Below are 19,679 nucleotides of genomic sequence, written 5' to 3'. Positions count from 1 at the left end.
GGACTCCTACACTCATAAAGCCTATGCACTAAGTGAAAGGGCTGCCAAAGATTACAAGGAATCGGCACTCCAAAACACCTATTGTTACACATAAAGGAGGGCATCATACACACCCTTTAAAAATTATGATTGATGGCCTGCTGGTGACCCTCAAAAACATTTGGAGCAAGGGCCTGTTGATCTGACCATCTAAAACCTTAGGGGCGAGGGCCTGCTGCCGCATTGGTGACTCTAGATAACCTCTGGACGATCGCACGTCCCTGTGACGGCGACGATTAATTTGGATGTCTGCCCCATCAACTTTCGATGTTCTTTTCTGCGCCTACCATGTTGATCACGGGTAACGGGGAATCAGGGTTCGATGCCGGAGAGGGAGCCTGAGAAAGGGCTACCACATCTAAGGGAGGTCAATGGCTGAAATCTGATTGTCTGTTGTTGCCTTGTCCCTTTTTTTTTCCAATTGTGAACCACCCAGAGAGGGTGGGTCAAGTTATTAAAGCACAAGAATCCAAGGAAGGCAGCAGGCGCGCAGCAATTACCCACTCCCGACTCGGGGAGGTAGTGACGATAAATAACAATACAGCACTCCTAAGCAGCCCTGTTATTGGAATGAGTAAACTTTCCGTTAACGAGGATCTATTGGAGGGCAAGTCTGGTGCCAGCAGCCAACTTGCTCCCGGCCTCCACAACGTTCACCCAGTGTGCCATCATGGTGAGGATTGAGTTGACCAGACTTTTGGCTACTGAGACTGGACTTGTAGGTGAGGGCCTGCTGCCGCTTTGTTGACTCTAGATAACTTCTAGGCGATTGCACGTCCCAGTGACAGCGACGATCCATTTGGATGTCTGCCCTATCAACTTTGGAGTAATTTTTCAACAAGGACCTTCTGTATAGCACCGTTTTGCTTGTCCTCTCCACCAGAGTAATGAGAGATGAGAAGTTCTCTTTGAAACGGGGGTCGAGAAGGAGGACAACCAGTAATCCGTGTTGTCTAAAATGCGTATAACGCGCGGGTCGTGGGAAAGGCAGCCTAACATGAAGTCAGCCATGTGTGCCAGAGTACCAACAGGCAAGACTTCACTGTCGTCATCAGAAGGTGAGCTGACCCTGTAAAAGATTGTAGGTGAGGGCCTGAAGATGAGCTGACCCTGTAAAACATTATATGCGAGGGCCTGCAGGTGAGCTGACCTTGTAAAACATTATATGCGAGGGCCTGCAGGTGAGCTGACCTTGTAAAACATTATATGCGAGGGCCTGCAGGTGAGCTGACCTTGTAAAACATTATATGCGAGGGCCTGCAGGTGAGCTGACCCTGTAAAACATTATATGCGAGGGCCTGCAGGTGAGCTGACCTTGTAAAACATTATATGCGAGGGCCTGCAGGTGAGCTGACCCTGTAAAACATTATATGCGAGGGCCTGCAGGTGAGCTGACCCTGTAAAAAATTATATGCGACAAATAAGCATGTAGATATGATGGAAGAGGAGGAGGATGGGAAAAGGAAGATTCAACCATATACACATAATGGAGGGGCTCATTCACATTGTGGTACAATAGTTCAGGTAGTGGAATTCCTACACTCATAAAGCCTATGCACTAAGTGAAAGGGCTGCCAAAAATTACAAGGAACTGGCACTCCAAAACACGCTTTGTTACACATAAAGGAGGGCATCATACACACCCTTGAAAAATTATGATTAGTGGCCTGCTTGTGACCCTCAAAAACATTTGGAGCAAGGACTTGCCGATCTGACCATCCAAAACATGAGTCGCGAGGGCCTGCTGCTGAGCTGATGCTCTAAAACATTATATGTGAGTGCCTGCAGGTGAGCTGACACTGTAAAACATTATATGCGAGTGCATGCTGTTCAGCTGACGCTCTAAAATATTACATATGAGTGCCTGCAGGTGAGCTGACGCTATAAAACATATGCGAGTGTCTGCAGGTGAGCTGACGCTGTAAAACATATACGAGTGCATGCTGTTCAGCTGACGCTGTAAAACATGCGAGTGTCTGCAGGTGAGCTGATGCGCTAAAACATTATATGCAATGACTCTCTAAAACATATGCAAGTGCATGCTGTACAGCTGATGCTCAAACATTATTTTCAAGTGCATGTTGTGTTGCGAGTGCCTTCAGGTGAACTGACGCTGTAAAACATATGCGAGTCCATGCTGTTCAAATTACGCTCTAAAACATTATATGCGAGTGCATGCTGTTCAAATGACGCTCTAAAACATTATATGCGAGTGCATGCTGTACAGCTGACACTCTAAAACATTATTTTCAAGTACATGTTGTTCAGCTGATGCTCTAAAACATTATTTGCGAGTGTCTTCAGGTGAGCTGATGCTCTAAAACATTATATGTGAGTGCATGCTGTACAAATGACTCTGTAAAACATTATATGTGAGTGCATGCTGTTCAGCTGACCCTATGAATAAATTTGAGTTGAGGGCCTGCAGTTGAACTGACCCTATAAAAAAAATATGAGTTGAGGACCTGCAGTTGAGCTCACCCTATTAAAAATGTTTTAGTTGAGGGCCTGCAGTTGAGCTGACCCTATAAAAAAAATTCGAGTGGAGGGAATATATACAATCTGGATGATGAGGAGGAGAAAACAAGATTCAACCATATACTCTTTTTTTTTGTGGTGGAAGAGGTGCATAGGAATACACTACAGTAGATTGAGTACATTATAAATGATAGATTGAAATTGCCTTTATGTTCCTCATCAGCTCAGCTCTCCTCTGGTGGAGTTGAGAAGTCAGGGGTAATCCAGGCCTTTTTCATTTGTCAGCATTGCCAGTGGACAAGCGGTTACGCTTATCTGTTATAATGCCACCAGCAGCACTAAATACACGCTCAGACAAAACGCTGGTGGCAGGGCAGCCAAGCACCTCCAAGGCGTAGAGCGCAAGTTCGTGCCATGTGTCCAGCTTGGACACCCAGCAGTTGTAAGGCATTAAGGGATCGTTTAGGACGCTGACACGGTCTGCTATGTATTCCTTCACCATCTTCCAAAACTTTTCCCTCCTTGTACCACTAGGCCGCGCTTCAGGGTGAGGTTGCTAGCGGGGTGTCATGAAAGTGTCCCATGCCTTGGAGAGTGTTGCCCTGCCTTTGTTGGAACTGCTGTGTGTTCCCCTTGTCTCCCTTCCTCGGTTGCCTAAGGAATTATGGACTCTGCCGCCAGCGTTGTCAGATGGAAAATTTTGGTGCAATCTCTCAACAAGTACCTTCTGGTATTGCACCAAAATCGAGAACCTGATTATTTTGTGCAATCAGTAAAACAGGGTACAAGTGTCTATGCAAAAATATAAATGGTTTATTATACAATAGTTTAAAATACAATCAAAAATTAATCAACGTAAATTTCATAAATATACAATGATATGCAGTACCCAGAATTTGCCACTATATGGTGCCACCAAAACACTACTCAACCAACACAAAAATATTATGCAATACGGCTTTAAAATAAAATCAATGGATTATGTGCAAAAACTCAATCAAGAAAATGACAGATACGAGCCCTTGCTCTGCCCAAAATGATGACCAATCTCAGATATAGGGTAGTATTGCAACAAAACTTATAAATTATTGGCTTGATATCAAACTAGGGAATATAAAGATTCACAACAGAGAGTTTCTCCAAGATTATCCCCTTTATTCAGTTATATGCATCGTAACAGAAATCAGAGAAAATATTGATGTAGCAACTAACGTTACACGTCCGCAAATGAGCGGTATCTGGCTAAGTATCAAGACAATTAATTTAGATCAATACTACATATAACAAAATATACATTACCCAAGGGTCAAGTGATGTGCTGAGTCTTGGGGCAGTCAGCTCTCAAGAGTTTTTCTGATAATCCAAATCTTTCTCCAGAGATCTTTTTTTTCTTAGTTTTTTCTTTCTGGTATCTGGTTTCTTAACCCAAAACTTAGATGAACACACCTTCCTAGTTTGGAACTTTCCAATCATTGTTGGATGGGCGTGTGCATTGATAAGGAACATGACGTCGTAATACTACCCAGAATGCACTTTTGCTACTTGTGTAGTATTAACTGCTCATATCTAGGTGGCACTGTTGTATAAGCTATAAGCATCATACCATTAAGGGTTAACTCATACATGCCTGATATTTTTAATACTACACACCTCTGACATCTGGAGGCCTTGTCTTAGAGCCGAGGGACAAGCTTTGATACATGAATGTATACTTTGAGGAACATCTAGACAATTCTCACTGGAATTCATGTCCAGATAACAAATACAATGAAGCCTCTAAATCTGCAGGTGCCGTGTATCTTCTAACTGTCTAAATATATAATAGATTGTTACAATAACACTACCTCTTTGAACGGCGCAGTAATCTTCCCATGGACTTACTTCGGCCTACATGAAAATCCATACAAAATAGTGAATATAAATCAACATTGCTCTTAAAGGCAATGAATACCTATTATAACTAAAATAAGTAGATATAACTGTTTACACTCATGAAAAGGCAAAACAAATAGCAATATTTAAAGGCCCAGTAATTTCGAAAGTTGCGCATTTAGTGCTTTGGCCTGTGATTGGGTGGGTGGGTATTTGCGCTTGCGTTCAAATGACTGTGTTATGGAAATTTGGACGCTGTGCTGGGACAGGGAAGTGGATGTTGTTGCTGATGGTTCATGCGAAGGTGCAGGGCGAGGGGCATCCGGGCCTGCGCCTTCGACAGGGGATTGGCCAGCAGTGCGTAACACAGGGAAAGAGGAGGCAGTGGTGTGACCCGCAGACCCAGATTGTGGACCCAGGCGTTCTGCTCACTTATTAGGGTGCTTGGATGCCATGTGGCGGATCATGCTGATGGTGGTGAGGTTGCTAGTGTTCACACCCCAGCTCATTTTGGTACGGCACAGGTTGCAAACTACCACTCTTTAGTTGTCAGCACTTTCCTCAAAAAAGCGCCATACTGCGGAACACCTACCCCTTGGCAAGGTAGATTTACACATTGGGGTGCTCGGTGTAATGGCTGCAGGCCTGTTTGGTGTGAGCCAACTTCTCTCTTTTGCAACCCCACTGCCTCTTCCAGCCTGTTGCGGTGCTGCGGATCCCTCCCCCTCTGTACTGCTGTCCTCGCTCGGCTTTTCACCTTCTCATGTTGGGTCAGTGACCTCATCGTCCACCACCTCCTCTTCCACTTCCTCACTCTGCTCATCCTCCTTTCCATCCTCTTTTCCCTTCTATGGGCTGGTACATGAAACTAAGAATGGTGTTTGGATAACTCTCCACAATGGCTGCTGAGGTTCAGCTTGTCCTCAGACATCACATACTGACCTTCTTCTTCCTGCACTATGCACTGAATGTGGGGCGGAGTTAGACCTGGGAGGCTTGTTAGAACATCCCCCTTCCTATGCAACTTTATGAGAACAGATTTACAAGTACAATTTACATGAAACACAATCACAACATAAAGGTTCAGGACACTGCACATGTAACTCTGAAATCACACTCCTTCATCCCATAACTGCAAGACCAGGAGGCTGAGATACTAGGTGTTGTGGGGGGGGGGAGTTTATACTGGGAAGATACTTTAGCTGACGATTTGCTTTTTTGTGGCATCAGAGGAGCTCAGTAGTCACCAATGATTTTTTTCCTTAAAGGGGTTGCATTAGGTTAGATCAGTGTTCCTCAACTCCAGTTGCCAGGGCCCACCTACCAGTCATGATTTGACAATATCGCACAGAATGAAAACTTGTGGTAAGTCCTGATGCACTGACACTAATTCTATCACCTGCTCAATACTAAGTAAATCCTGAAAACATGCCGGTGGGCCCTGAGGTCTGGAGTTGAAGAACCCTGGGTGAGATAATAGGTTTGATTCTTTTTTCCAGAACCCAGCACCACTCATGACCATGGTTGTGTTTGGAATTGCAACTCTGGTTCATGCAAGTGAATAAGATTGAGCTAGAAAAACCTGACACGACATACAATGGGTGAACAGCTATTTCTCTTGTCCCCACATACTCATGTATGCTCAGCCAAGTATACATGTTTTTTCTGTAGCTTAATGGGAAGAAGCTACCTAGGTCATCAATGTTTAAGTCTCAGAGAACTTCTTAAATATCAGACAATAAACTAGCAAAATAGCAGTGTAAAAATCTTTCATATCAATTTTTTTCTTGTGGTCAAATTTCTTTTCTTTAAAGGCTATATAATCCTTGTGATGGAACGGCCTAGACTTTATTGTGAACAAAATGTATTCTGTCGAGGACCACCACAGAAGATTAGCAAATTCAAGATCTCAATAAGTAGAGTACCATCCCAGAAACCTCTCTCGTCATCTTCTGTTACTGAACTTCATCCATCAAATTAACATTCTTTAAAATGTAATCTCCATTCCTGCTACCTCCTGTTCAGGACTCCGGTGCCTCCTGTGTTGAGGCCTTGTCTCTGCCATTGGATTCCAGCAGTATTCCACTAGTAACGTGACAGAATACTAAAGCCTAAAATGGAGTCCGCCGGGACTGGGAGTTCAGAGGATACGCATTAAGCAACTGCAGACTGCTATGGCTAATATGTGCACCAAGATGCAGACTTTAAGAAACAAATATGACGCCTTTGAAGGACAGACTTCCCACAACATCCAAATTTATAGACAAGCGATTCAAGAGCTACATGGTACCGTGCAGACATTATCTGACCGGATAGACCACTTGGAGAATCAAGTTTCTGTACCACCCGCTACAGTGCCTGCAATGACCCCTAAGTTGCCACCATTCAGATTTGGCAGAGACTGCGACAAATTCCAGGAATTCCTCAATCAATGTAGGCTATACTTTGATGCGAATTCAACTCAGTTTCCCACTGATAGATCTAAAGCCTTATGTATTATTATGTTGCTGACACATAAAGCCATTGCCTGGGCTAGTCTGTCGATTGAGACTCAAGACGCCCGAGAGGACTTTATCGGTGACATGAGTCAAATGTTTGACGATCCCAATCGAGGTGCTACAGCTGAAGCAGCATTACTAGCATTGCGCCAGGGCAGACGCCCTGTCACAGAGTATGCAATGGAGTTCAAGAGGTGGGCTATCGTCACCAATTAGAACGACGCAGCATAAATGTCTTTTTTTAGGAAAGGACTATGCAGCGCATTAAAAGATGAACTTGACCGTGCGGAGGCCCCTTTAGGTTTGGATGCTTTTATTAACCATTGAATTCGAATCGATACACGACTGTCTGAACGACGACAAGAGAAATGGTCTACCTTGAATTATGATACTAAGCAGTCCCCCTCTTTCCCTGTCTCCATTTCCAAGGAACCCCAAGGAAAGATTTACAGTGAATCAGGAAGTGAGGTTATGCAAGTAGATTCTATACTAAGACGTGAAAGCGTTGATAGAAGGGAGCACAGGCTCGGGAAAGTCTATGCTTTTACTGTGGAAAGTCTGACCACTTCCTTATCAACTGCACTAGTCCGCGGAGGTTGGTGGCAGCTATTACAGATCATGACTTTTCAGATGGAGAATCAATTGCTTCGGAAACAGAATTATCTGAGAAAGCAATCATCCATTCCATTTCATCGGTGGCCCCTCATATTAAGAAAGAGAATAAAGACTCTCATTGCTTCCTTCCCATCAAGTTCCTGATTAACTCTCAGTGGATATCCACCTCTGCTATGGTGGACTCCGGGGCTAGTGGCAATTTCATGGACCTTTCTTTTGCTCAAAGGCATGGGGTTAAATTTCAGAAAAAACTCTCACCCGTGGTAATGGAGACCATAGATGGATCTCCACTGAGTGTGGATCAAGAGACGGAACCACTTTAAATCATTATAACACCCCATCACCGTGAAGTTCTATAGTTTCTATTGATCTTTTCTCCACATTTCCCTGTTATTCTAGGCCTACCCTGGTTGAAAGCACAGGACCCTGTTATCAACTGGGAAACTAAAGAAATAAGCTTCCCAGCAGATGTTCTTTCGACAGCTCAGTCTGAACAAGGTTCAGAAAACCCAGCTCAAGATAATAAAGTAATTTACAGACATTTCGAATATCTTGTTATGCTTTTTGGTCTTTGTAATGCCCCGGCCACTTTTCAACATCTCGTCAATGATATCTTCTGGACCAGTTCGTAGTCATCTATTTGGACGATATCTTGATCTTCTCCAACTCTATGGAAGAACATCAGAGATATGTGAAACTCATTTTGGGACGTCTAAAAAAAATCAACTTTACATTAGGATTGAAAAATGTGAATTTCACCAGACTGAGATCCAATTCCTTGGCTAAATAATTTCACCTCACGGTCTGCACATGGACTCTAGCAAGATTAAAGCAATAGTAGACTGGCCTACCCCCAGGAGCATAAAAGATGTTCAATGTTTCATAGGTTTTGCCAATTTTTATAGACGCTTCATTGAAAATTTCTCAGAAATAATTACTCCTATTACACAGTTACTAATAATTATAATTACTCTTCTCTTATTATTGCTCCTGAGGAAGGGGTCTATAATAACCCCGAAATGCGTTGAGCTAATTCATTTATTAAAGGAACCTTGCTGTCACCGCCACTTCTGTGAGAAGGTCTGGCAGACGTTCTTCTCTACCTCTTGTATGATGTTCTTTGTTTTGGTTTCACTTTCTCATCTCCTTTCCTTCTGCGTCCTCTATGGTATGAGCATGGCTTCCCTGGAACCAGCCCTTAAGGTTCCGCTGCAGACGATGTGCCCACTCCACATAGTTTAGGTTGCCTTGTTTCCGAGATTCTCGAAACTTAATCCGGCTGGCTTCAGGGGTAATGGCAAATCGGGCTAGCAGGGCTTCTTTTACCCGGTCATAATCCATGGCGTCCTCATCCTCCATGGCCCTATATGCATCCGCAGCTTTGCCAGTTAGGTTACTCGCCAGTAAGGCGACCTGATCTGGGAACGGCACTTTATGTATCTGGCACAGTCTCTCAAAGTCCTGGAGGAACTCTCCTATTTCCTCCTTCTCCTTCCTTAAATAATTTGAATGTGCGAAAGGGCAACTTACGGACAGGTTCTGTATCTCTAGGTGTTGTCTCTGATCGCCGTATTTCCGCCATTCTCCACTCATGTTGTCGCTCCAATTCTCTCTCTTGTCGCTCTAGTTCTCTCTCTTGCCGCTTATCCTGCAGCTGGATGTCTCTGATGGCATTCTGTATGGCGGTCTCGGATGGGTTGGCACCATATAATGCCAACCGCTCTCTAACTCGTTGCTGAAACAAGTCTTCCACGGACCAAGGTCCAGCATCACCATCCCTCTGATCCATCTCAGCTAACTCACTGATCAAGGTGGCCTTGTTCTTTGTGCCAGCGGTCCCTCCTCGGCTCTCAAGTAAATCTTTCAGCGTGTCTCTCCTGCAGGCTGCGTAGCTGGTCATTCCTAGTTGTGATTTGGAGTGTCCCAGGAACTGGAGAGCCAATCCCACCGCTGCCACCAATGTAACGAGCCCCTGCTCGCTCTATTCTGCTCTCATGGCACTCGCTGATGTGACCACAATATCTGCTGGTTCCGCCGTTGATGATCCGGCCTCAAACGACCGCTCGTGTCGTTTTAATTCTCACAGAACAAACACCAGTCAGGCTGTATGTGAGTTCAAACTGACAACATTCTTTATTGAATGCATCACATATATTTATATTGACAGTTGGAACACCTCTTTCAATTGGTAAATTGTAAAACCCCCTCTGATTGGCTATGCAAATGAGGTAAGCAGGGATTAGTTCAAGAGCTTGGCTGGGAGGCAGATGGGTGTGGCCATTGTCACAGAGAGATTCAAACCATGACAGTGTGCAAAAAGTAATAGTTATTTTATGCATCATAGGGACGAGTAAAATTATACACCAGAAGAGCACGAAACTAAAGAACTGCATTGTCATCGAAAGCAACAGTAGATACGAAAAACATGTACAGCAATCAGTGCCCAGATCTTACAAAGAGTGGATCTCTTCTAACGGACAACCAGGTATGTTCAGAGGATTCTGACCGATGTGAACCCGCCCAGTAATATATAGCTTCAAATCTGACCAAGGACAACATCTACGTGGAGTTTGTAGGTTCTCTCTGTGTTTGCATGGGTTTTCCTCCGGGTACTTATATACAGTACAGACCAAAAGTTTGGACACACCTTCTCATTCAAAGAGTTTTCTTTATTTTCATGACTATGAAGGCATCAAAACTGAATTAACACATGTGGAATTATATACATAACAAACAAGTGTGAAACAACTGAAAATATGTGATATTCTAGGTTCTTCAAAGTAGCCACCTTTTGCTTTGATTACTGCTTTGCACACTCTTGGCATTCTCTTGATGAGCTTCAAGAGGTAGTCCCCTGAAATGGTCTTCCAACAGTCTTGAAGGAGTTCCCAGAGATGCTTAGCACTTGTTGGCCCTTTTGCCTTGACTCTGCGGTCCAGCTCACCCCAAACCATCTCGATTGGGTTCAGGTCCGGTGACTATGGAGGCCAGGTCATCTGGCGCAGCACCCCATCACTCTCCTTCATGGTCAAATAGCCCTTACTTTCAAAGTTTTCCCAATTTTTCGGCTGACTGACTGACCTTCATTTCTTAAAGTAATGATGGCCACTCGTTTTTCTTTACTTAGCTGCTTTTTTCTTGACATAATACAAATTCTAACAGTCTATTCAGTAGGACTATTAGCTGTGTATCCACCTGACTTCTCCTCAACGCAACTGATGGTCCCAACCCCATTTATAAGGCAAGAAATCCCACTTATTAAACCTGACAGGGCACACCTGTGAAGTGAAAACCATTTCAGGGGACTACCTCTTGAAGCTCATCAAGAGAATGCCAAGAGTGTGCAAAGCAGTAATCAAAGCAAAAGGTGGCTACTTTGAAGAACCTAGAATATGACATATTTTCAGTTGTTTCACACTTGTTTGTTATGTATATAATTCCATATGTGTTAATTCATAGTTTTGATGCCTTCATAGTCATGAAAATAAAGAAAACTCTTTGAATGAGAAGGTGTGTCCAAACTTTTGGTCTGTACTGTATATATATTCTATTAACGTATTGTGAGGCAGCTAATTCCAATTCTTTATCCTTATTGTTGTTGTTATCTTTTATATTTTATTATATTTACTTATCAGATATTGACCGACCAGTGAGACCTGTAAGAGGATCCCATCGCTGGGTGGCCCTTCCTACAGTGGTTGTGGATAAGATGGAGAGAAGCCCTCAGAGACAGACCTCAACCGATGGGCTTAGTGAAAAAGAGGAAGTAAAGCCTGGTCTATTAGATAAGAAGCAGGCTCTGCAGACAAATTGTGGCTCAGTGGAGAAGCGCCTGGTGGTTGAGTGAGTACACAATGCAGGATACAATGCTGAGGTGACACTGCTCTTAATCTATTAGAATTTGTATTGCCAAACTGATTTTTGTACCATTCACTTTACATTTCCTTGTTGGTGTCAGGCTTTTCATGATAGGTCTTCCAAAACCTCTGTCTTGGTAACACTCCATGCCCGGCGCCATTCGGGACGGACACGGGCACCGCATCACTCTCCCTGCTTTGCCTGGTAGTCCCTCCCCACTGAGTCCTTCCTGTCTTCCAGTAACAGGGCTGCCTGCGGAGGTCCTGTGTCTAGCGTTGAAGGCTACAATCTGGCTGGCAGGCCTCTTCCGCTGTCACATAGGGCATGTGCACCCCCCAGCCCTTTAAGGGCCAGCGTACCCAAACACTATCTTCTCTAGACAATAGCTGTGCACCTGTGGATATTTAAGGCACGTTACCCAAGGGAGAGGTGCCTAAGCAGTAGGTATTCTATTTTGCTAGTCCTAATGAAGGGTTGCTTTTTATTCTGTCTGCCTGTGTACCAATCTCTGTCTGTTTACTGACTCTGACCCTCCGCTGCCTGCCCTGACTTCTGCCTGTTTACCGTATTGACTCTGAACTTGCCTGCCCTGACCCTGGACTTGTTTTACGAATACATATGAACTCTGCCTGCCCTGACCTCTGCCTGTTTTCTGACTACGAGTATTGCCTTTTACCTCGGAATTTCGCACTGGTGTCTCTGACCCCCATGAGTCAGCTGCCAACTACACAAGGACTATTCCAAGAGGTAGTGGCCTGTTGGCTTCCCTGCATCGAAAGCCAGATTACTCTGCTGGGGTTAACGGGTAAAAACAGGAGACTGCCAGTATTATGCCCTTAGTCCTAACCTAAAGCCAAACCAGTTAGTTGGTACAGTGATTCCACAGCCACTGTTCCTTACAACTTCCATCTACTCCTGGAATATAATACATTTCTTTATCACACAGGAGTGGGATGAGAGCCCTAAATGAACCCCCATTTTCTTGCAGTACTATACCTACAGCAATCTATACTGTTATCACAAGGTAGTTGTGGATATTGTAATGATAAAAATGTAGTCACAAACAAGATTTTTGGTGATTTCAGGAGCACAATGGAAAGAATCCACCCTGGAGCAGCTCACAAGAGATCTCGGCAATGTACACAATAGCCCAAAAATTTCAGCTCTCATCACCTTTCGCTTCATCTGCTGCTGAGGCACCACAACAGATTGGTGAGTAGCAGAGAGCCGCATGCATTTACCATTTCCTCATTGTACATGTTATTGCCGTTGTGGGGGAGATTTATCAAAACGGTGTAAAGGAATACTGGATTACGTCATTAGCACATGTGCAGTAGTTATCTGCACTGCTGAGGAAGCAGATGTACTCTGCATGCGCTGACAGTGTAATCAACAGGATCTCACCCGGCCCTGTCAGTTAAGGGCAGTGGCAAGTGATCGGAGTGGAGGAGCTAACATGCACTGAGAGGCCTCGGGCCCACCCCTCGGTGCACTGAACACCTCATTGACATAATCAATTAAAGATGAATTCCTCATGAATGCCAGTGTTCTGCCTCTCCAATCTAAGCATTGAAAGTGTGATCTCTGTAACTTACAGTTGTGATGAGATAGCAGTAACCATCAATCTTAGTTGAATTGGCTGACAGTGACTCGATCCAAACGACACCTTGGATCTCGTGTTTATTCCAAACTGTGCAGATCATGCACCGATGAACAAATGGATAGGTCAAAAAATTATGCTGTGAGCAGCTAACAGAATACATGTGGCTGAGATGAAGAGTGAAGCCAGAATGAATGAAAGGAGGGAGGGGAGGAGACTATACAGAGAGGACAGCACGAAGGGAAGAGAGAAGGGACACACAGGATAAAAAGGCAAACCATGCATGTGTAACCTGACAATATTTTCAGGATAACGTCGTGGCACCCTGCTTGATTTTGTCGCTACTGGATGTCGGGTTCCCACCCCGTTATATCAATGATGAAGAACTCCAGCAATATGCGATGCAATAGGAGTGATCTTTAATTGAAGGTGCGGCAATTTTACACGTGACGTTTTGGCCACAAAAATAGGCCTTCATCAGACTAAAGCCGCTTTTTGATACTGCCTGGGCGGTGATGATCATCGGGTAATGCGCAGAAGATATCCGCTGCTATGAAAAAATCAGCCACTGCTCATGATTTCTCATAGCAGCGGATATCTTTTGCGCATTACCCGACGATCATCACCGCCCAGGCAGTATCAAAAAGCGGCTTTAGTCTGATGAAGGCCTATTTTTGTGGTCAAAACGTCACGTGTAAAATTGCCGCACCTTCAATTAAAAATCACTCTTATTGCATCGCATATTGCTGGAGTTCTTTATCATTGTGTAACATGACAGCCACAATGTAGTTACATAACAAAGGTATGCTTTGACTCAGCAGGATCAACCCTATCAGGTTTTACACCCGATCTAATAGGGTTGACTTGTTGATAGATGCATTTATTATGAAGCTCTAACGAGTTACTGGCTTTGTCAGCATTTCTAGAAGAGATACTAAATCTAGTTTCTAACGCGTTGCGAGAAGAGGACAATCTTGTAAGGATGGCGGCTGCCCTGTGTCAGTATCTTATCCGGGAAGTAAGTGAGGACGCAAGGAAGATCATGTTGAAGTCCTTGGAAAGTGGTAATGAACTTTTTTTGTTTCTCTTGATCCTATTTATAGTGTAATATAAAACTCAGTATTGTTCCTTTAAGAACACTGTGCAGATGTTTATTCCTGATCATTGCCCAATCGTTAGCTGCATTTACATGCAGCAACCATGGCTGCTGTACAGGGATGAATGATCGTTCCTATGACCAGCCGACAACCATTACCTTTTTGTGCTGTATATACGATTGGATCACCCAACATACGAGCGTTTTACTCATTTGTCAGCTGATCACTATCACTTGCACATTTACACAGGGCAATTATCGGGAATGAGCGTTAGTACTCAGAGTTTGCTGCTGATAATTGCTCCATCACCTGCGTGTGTAAATGAGCCTTAAAAGGGTTGTCCACTTTTTTTGAGCTTTTTTCAGATCCCCCCCTAGCGTGGCTAGACCCAAGGTGATGAGCAGTGACTTACGAAATCCCCACCACTGGGTTCCTTCTACATGGCTCCTCCTTGTGAGCTGCTGGTCTTATAGCTACCCTTGTCAACATCTTTTTTGATGCACGTCACGTGACTGATGTGTCACCCATGTGTCAAATGACCCAGTGACATAACACATAGGTGACGTGACCGCCGCAGCCAGTCATTGCGTTGCTCACCTGTGTCAAACAGAATGCTGACGCTGGTAGCTATGGGACCAGCGGTGCATGAGAGTGAGCGATGTCACTGGAACCCAGCGGCGGAGATCACGTAAGTATTCTCACCAACTCGGGTCCGCCCACATTGGGGGAGGGGTTTGAAAAAATTATGTACCGCATCCTCCAGAACAAGAGATGCACTTTGTAACTACTCCTTATTCCAACTAATTGGTTGTGAATGAGGACCTCTCTGTATAAAGGAGTATTCCAACCTGAAGCATTTATCTAACCACTTGAATCCCTACCATTCGCCACAACAGGCGACCCTGATGTGCTCAACTCTTTTGGTCAGTGCCATAGACTTTGAATGGAGCAGCAGGCTCACACTCTAATCAAACTTCTTCTAGGTCTTTTGGTTGTAAGAGAGCCAGGGTCCTCCATTCTAGTGATCGATGGAAGTCCCAGGGGTCGAACCTCTGCTGATCAGTCAGTTACCTATTCATTGGATAGATGATACATGCTTTAGGCTGGAACGGTTTTGGCTTTGTCATATTATCTATAAAGTATGGGGGAGATTTCTCAAAACTGGCTTAGTTGCCCACAGCAGCCAATCAGATTGATTATTTAATTTTCCAAAGGAGCTCTGAAAGGAAGGTGAAATCTTATTGGTTGCTATGGGCAACTAAACCAGTTTTCCTTCACACCAATTTTGTTAAATCTCCTTCAAATTATTCATGTCTTATAATGTCAGGATATTTTCATAGATCTGTCTGGTTCTTCTCTTTTTCCCATCAGAACCTGATCCATGCCCTGCTGGGGGAGGCACTGACCAGTGGTAAATGGGGAGAAAAAATGATATCCTGCAAAGCACTGTCTCTCCTACATGGGAACATAAGCCAAGTAAGCCTCCTGATGTCGGCCAAATCTGAGGGTATTCTAGTGTGCCTCATGCCTACACACTACATATGTGCGGCCTTCTTGTAGTTGGAAGTGATAATAGAAACATTGGGGGTCATTTACTATCAGAAATACTATATTAGTCGTATTTGTGACTTTTCCCCGCTTACGCCAGGTCTAAAAAATTAATTCATCATTTTCTACTCCTGTTTTAGGCGTAGAAAATGGTCTAAATTTAAGCCAGCAAGGAAGCTGTCTTACATTTAGACCGGCGGTGGATAAGCCGAAGTTATGTAGAGGCCAGTCTTAATGACTCCCATTGCTTTTAAGCTAGCCATACAAATTTGCTATTTTTTCGGTGGGGTCAGGCGAGCCCCTAGTCAGTGTGTATGGGGCCTCCTGACATCAGCCTTCAGGATCTTGGATTAAAATTGCCTGATCCTTTTTTTTTTGCAGGAGAGATAAGCCGCTGACAGAGGGGGCATATTCCCATTTTCAAACTGAGAACACATGCATACTTGGATGAGCCGAGCATCAGGGGCGGACTGGCCATATACCCTGCAGGGAAACTTCCCGGAGGGCCGATGCCCAGGGGTCTGCCTGAGCCCCCCTTATCGCCATAAGGCAGCTAAGCATTGATCTGATGCTCCCAGAGTTAAATAGCGTTGGGACCTCATTAGCGGCTACAGGTGCGCTCCTGACTCCTGAATTCACCGGTATTGCCATACTGAGGCAACTGAAGGAGGGAGACAGAATATGGCACCTGGCCACCACAGGAAGAGGGGGGGGGGGGGGGTGCTGCTGGGGCAATATTATGTTCTACACTGTGGTATTTGGTTCTGCAGGGGTGGTATTTTGTGCCGCAACATGGCATTTTTGGCACCACCTATTAGTGACACGAGGGTGTCAAGAGCCACGTCTGACTCCGTTATACCCGGGGTCAGGAAGTCGCAGCGGGTGGCTGCGCGCTCTATGTCTAAAGACAGTGCTGTTTCTTAATGGTAGCTTTCTGGGTTTGCCTTGCAATCCTTTTTGGCTCACTCAGGGATCCGTAGCTTCTCCTCCTCAGCTGTTTCTTGTCCAGCAATCCCAACCTCCTTATATTCCCATCTCTCACTTCTCTGGTTGCCAGATATAGAGCTTCCTGCCTGGACTTCTATACTGACCCACTGGAGCTGTGTAGCTGTGTTCCCTGGTTGTTGTTCCAGAACGTTACCCTCCGGATCCCTGTTGGGCTTTTGTTGTCTGCTGTGGTCGCCCACCTGGGATTATATGTTTTGTCTGTGTTGTCTGTCCTCTCCTTGGTGTTTTCCTTTTAGTGTCAGTGGTGCGGACTAGTGATCCTACCGCCCTGTTCACTACACAGGGCTCATCTTAGGGAAAGCCAGGGTTTAGGCACGTGATCGGCGTATGGGTGAGGAACCTGTCTAGGGACGTCAGGGCAGTCAGGTGCCAGCCTCAAGGTGAGTCAGGGGTCACCACCTTTCCCTCTCCCTTGGACAGGGCCTTCCCATTTACCTCCCTTTGCGTGACGCCGGTCATTACATTATATCTGGCCCTTATTTTGTGTAGGTAGAAAAAAATAAAAAAAATAAAAAAATAAAAATTTTCTTTCTACCTACTTAGAATCCAGTATGGATCCAATTGCTGCTTTGTCAAAACAACTTCAAGGCCTGTCTATGGAGGTGGCAGGATTGAAGGCGTCGGTCCTCCAGCAACAGCAACAATTGCTACAGACCGCAAGCCCAGCGGTTGCTACTGGTAACCAGGTTGTTGCGGAGCCCAGGGTTGCTCTTCCTGACAGATTTTCTGGGGGAAGGGACAAATTTGTGACGTTTCGTGAGGCCTGTAAATTATATTTCAAACTGCGCCCTTACTCCTCTGGTAATGAAGAACAGCGGGTGGGGGTTGTTATTTCCCTGCTTCAGGGGGACCCCCAATCCTGGGCGTTCTCTTTACCCACTGATTCCCAGGCTCTCCGGTCAGTGGATGAATTTTTTGGGGCCTTGGGTCTCATATATGATGACCCTGACCTAGTCGCACTGGCTGAATCAAAATTACGGAGACTCCTACAGGGAGAGCGGCCAGTAGAGGAGTATTGCTCAGAGTTCCGTAGGTGGGCTACGGATACCCAGTGGAACGACCCGGCTCTCAGGAGTCAGTTCTGCTCTGGGTTATCCGAAAGGATTAAGGATGCGCTTGCGCTGTATGAGACTCCCTTTTCCCTTGATGCGGTTATGTCCCTTTCTATCAGAATAGATAGACGTCTTAGGGACAGATTGAAAAATCCGGAGCAATTGGTAACCCCTCCCAAGCAGCAGTTAGTCTGTACGGACTTAGACGAGCCTATGCAGCTAGGAGGAACTACTCGTCAGGTCCGTCCTCCTGAGGCTCGCCGTAGGCGTGGGGTTTGTTTTTTCTGTGGGGAGAGGGGTCATTTTATTAATGTCTGTCCTTCCTTTCTCAAAAACAAAAGACCGTCGGAAAACTACTAACCCCAGGCTGTGTGGAGGATGTCAGCCGGGGGGTATACGTTTCCTCCATACGAACATCGCAATTTGTGTTGCCAGCGGTTGTTGTTTTTGGCGTTAAGACGGAGACTATTTCTTTTTTTCTAGACAGTGGAGCAGGAGTAAATTTGATAGATGCCCATTTTGCCCACACTATGGGTTTGTCTCTCTGTACAGAGACCTATTCCCATATTCGCTATTGATTCTGCTCCTCTGTCTCAGAGAAACCTCACTCACATTGTCCATAACTTACACCTTCGGGTAGGGGACCAAAACGAGTGGCTTTCATGTTATGTTCTGGAGGGGCTTCCCACTCCTGTGGTATTGGGTCTTCCCTTGTTGGTAGCGCACAATCCAGTGGTGGATTGGCAGGCGTGGGAGATATTGGAGTTGAGTGAGCATTGCAGAGAAAATTGCTTAAATAGCAATTGCTTAGTCGCCTCCATAGCTACCCTACCAACATTTGTTTCGGACTTTGAGGACGTTTTTTCTGAAAAGGGTTGCCAGAAGTTACCACCTCACCGTCCTTATGATTGCCCGGTTAACCTGATTCCCGGTGCAAAATTACCCAAGACCAGGTTATATAATCTTTCGGGTCCGGAGAGACAAGCCATGAAAGATTATATCTCCGAGAGCTTGGCTAAGGGACACATCAGACCCTCTTCTTCACCCGTGGCTGCAGGGTTTTTCTTCGTTAAAAAGAAAGATGGGGGCCTGCGTCCTTGCCTAGATTTTCGCGAATTAAACCGGATAACCATCCGAGACCCATACCCTCTTCCTCTCATTCCTGACCTGTTTAATCAGATTGCGGGTGCTAGGTGGTTCTCCAAACTTGATCTTAGGGGGGCCTACAATCTGATTCGTATCAAGGAAGGGGATGAGTGGAAGACAGCTTTTAACACCCCTGAGGGGCATTATGAAAATCTAGTCATGCCTTTCGGTCTGACCAATGCTCCTGCTGTCTTCCAACATTTCGTTAATGACATTTTTAGTCATCTTATCGGCAGGTTTGTGGTGATATACCTAGATGATATTTTAATTTATTCGTCTGATCTGAAAACACATGAGGTGCATGTCAGACAGGTACTGCAGGTCCTACGGACGAATAAATTATATGCTAAAATTGAAAAGTGTGTCTTAGCCGTTCAGGAAATACAGTTCCTAGGTTATTTATTATCTGCTTCAGGTTTGCGTATGGATCCTAGGAAGGTCCAGGCAATTTTAGATTGGGATCTTCCTGAGAACCTCAAAGCACTGCAACAGTTCTTGGGCTTCGCAAATTTCTATAGAAAATTCATTAAAAATTATTCGGTGATTGTAAAACCCCTTACTGACATGACTAGGAAGGGGACTGATTTTTCTAAATGGTCTGACGCCGCTAAAATTGCTTTTTCCTCTCTAAAAGAGAGGTTTACCTCGGCACCGGTACTAATCCAACCTGATGTCTCCCAGCCTTTTATTGTTGAAGTAGATGCGTCAGAGGTGGGAGTGGGGGCTGTGCTGTCTCAGGGTCCGTCTCCTGGCAAATGGCGTCCTTGTGCTTTCTTTTCTAAAAAACTATCTGCAGCAGAGAAGAACTATGATATTGGCAATAGGGAACTGTTAGCTATTAAACTTGCGTTTGAGGAGTGGCGTCACT

This window comes from Bufo bufo, chromosome 11 (assembly GCF_905171765.1).
Source record: "Bufo bufo chromosome 11, aBufBuf1.1, whole genome shotgun sequence".
In the NCBI taxonomy this organism is placed as follows: domain Eukaryota; kingdom Metazoa; phylum Chordata; class Amphibia; order Anura; family Bufonidae; genus Bufo; species Bufo bufo.
Note: the sequence above shows the minus strand (reverse complement) of the source record.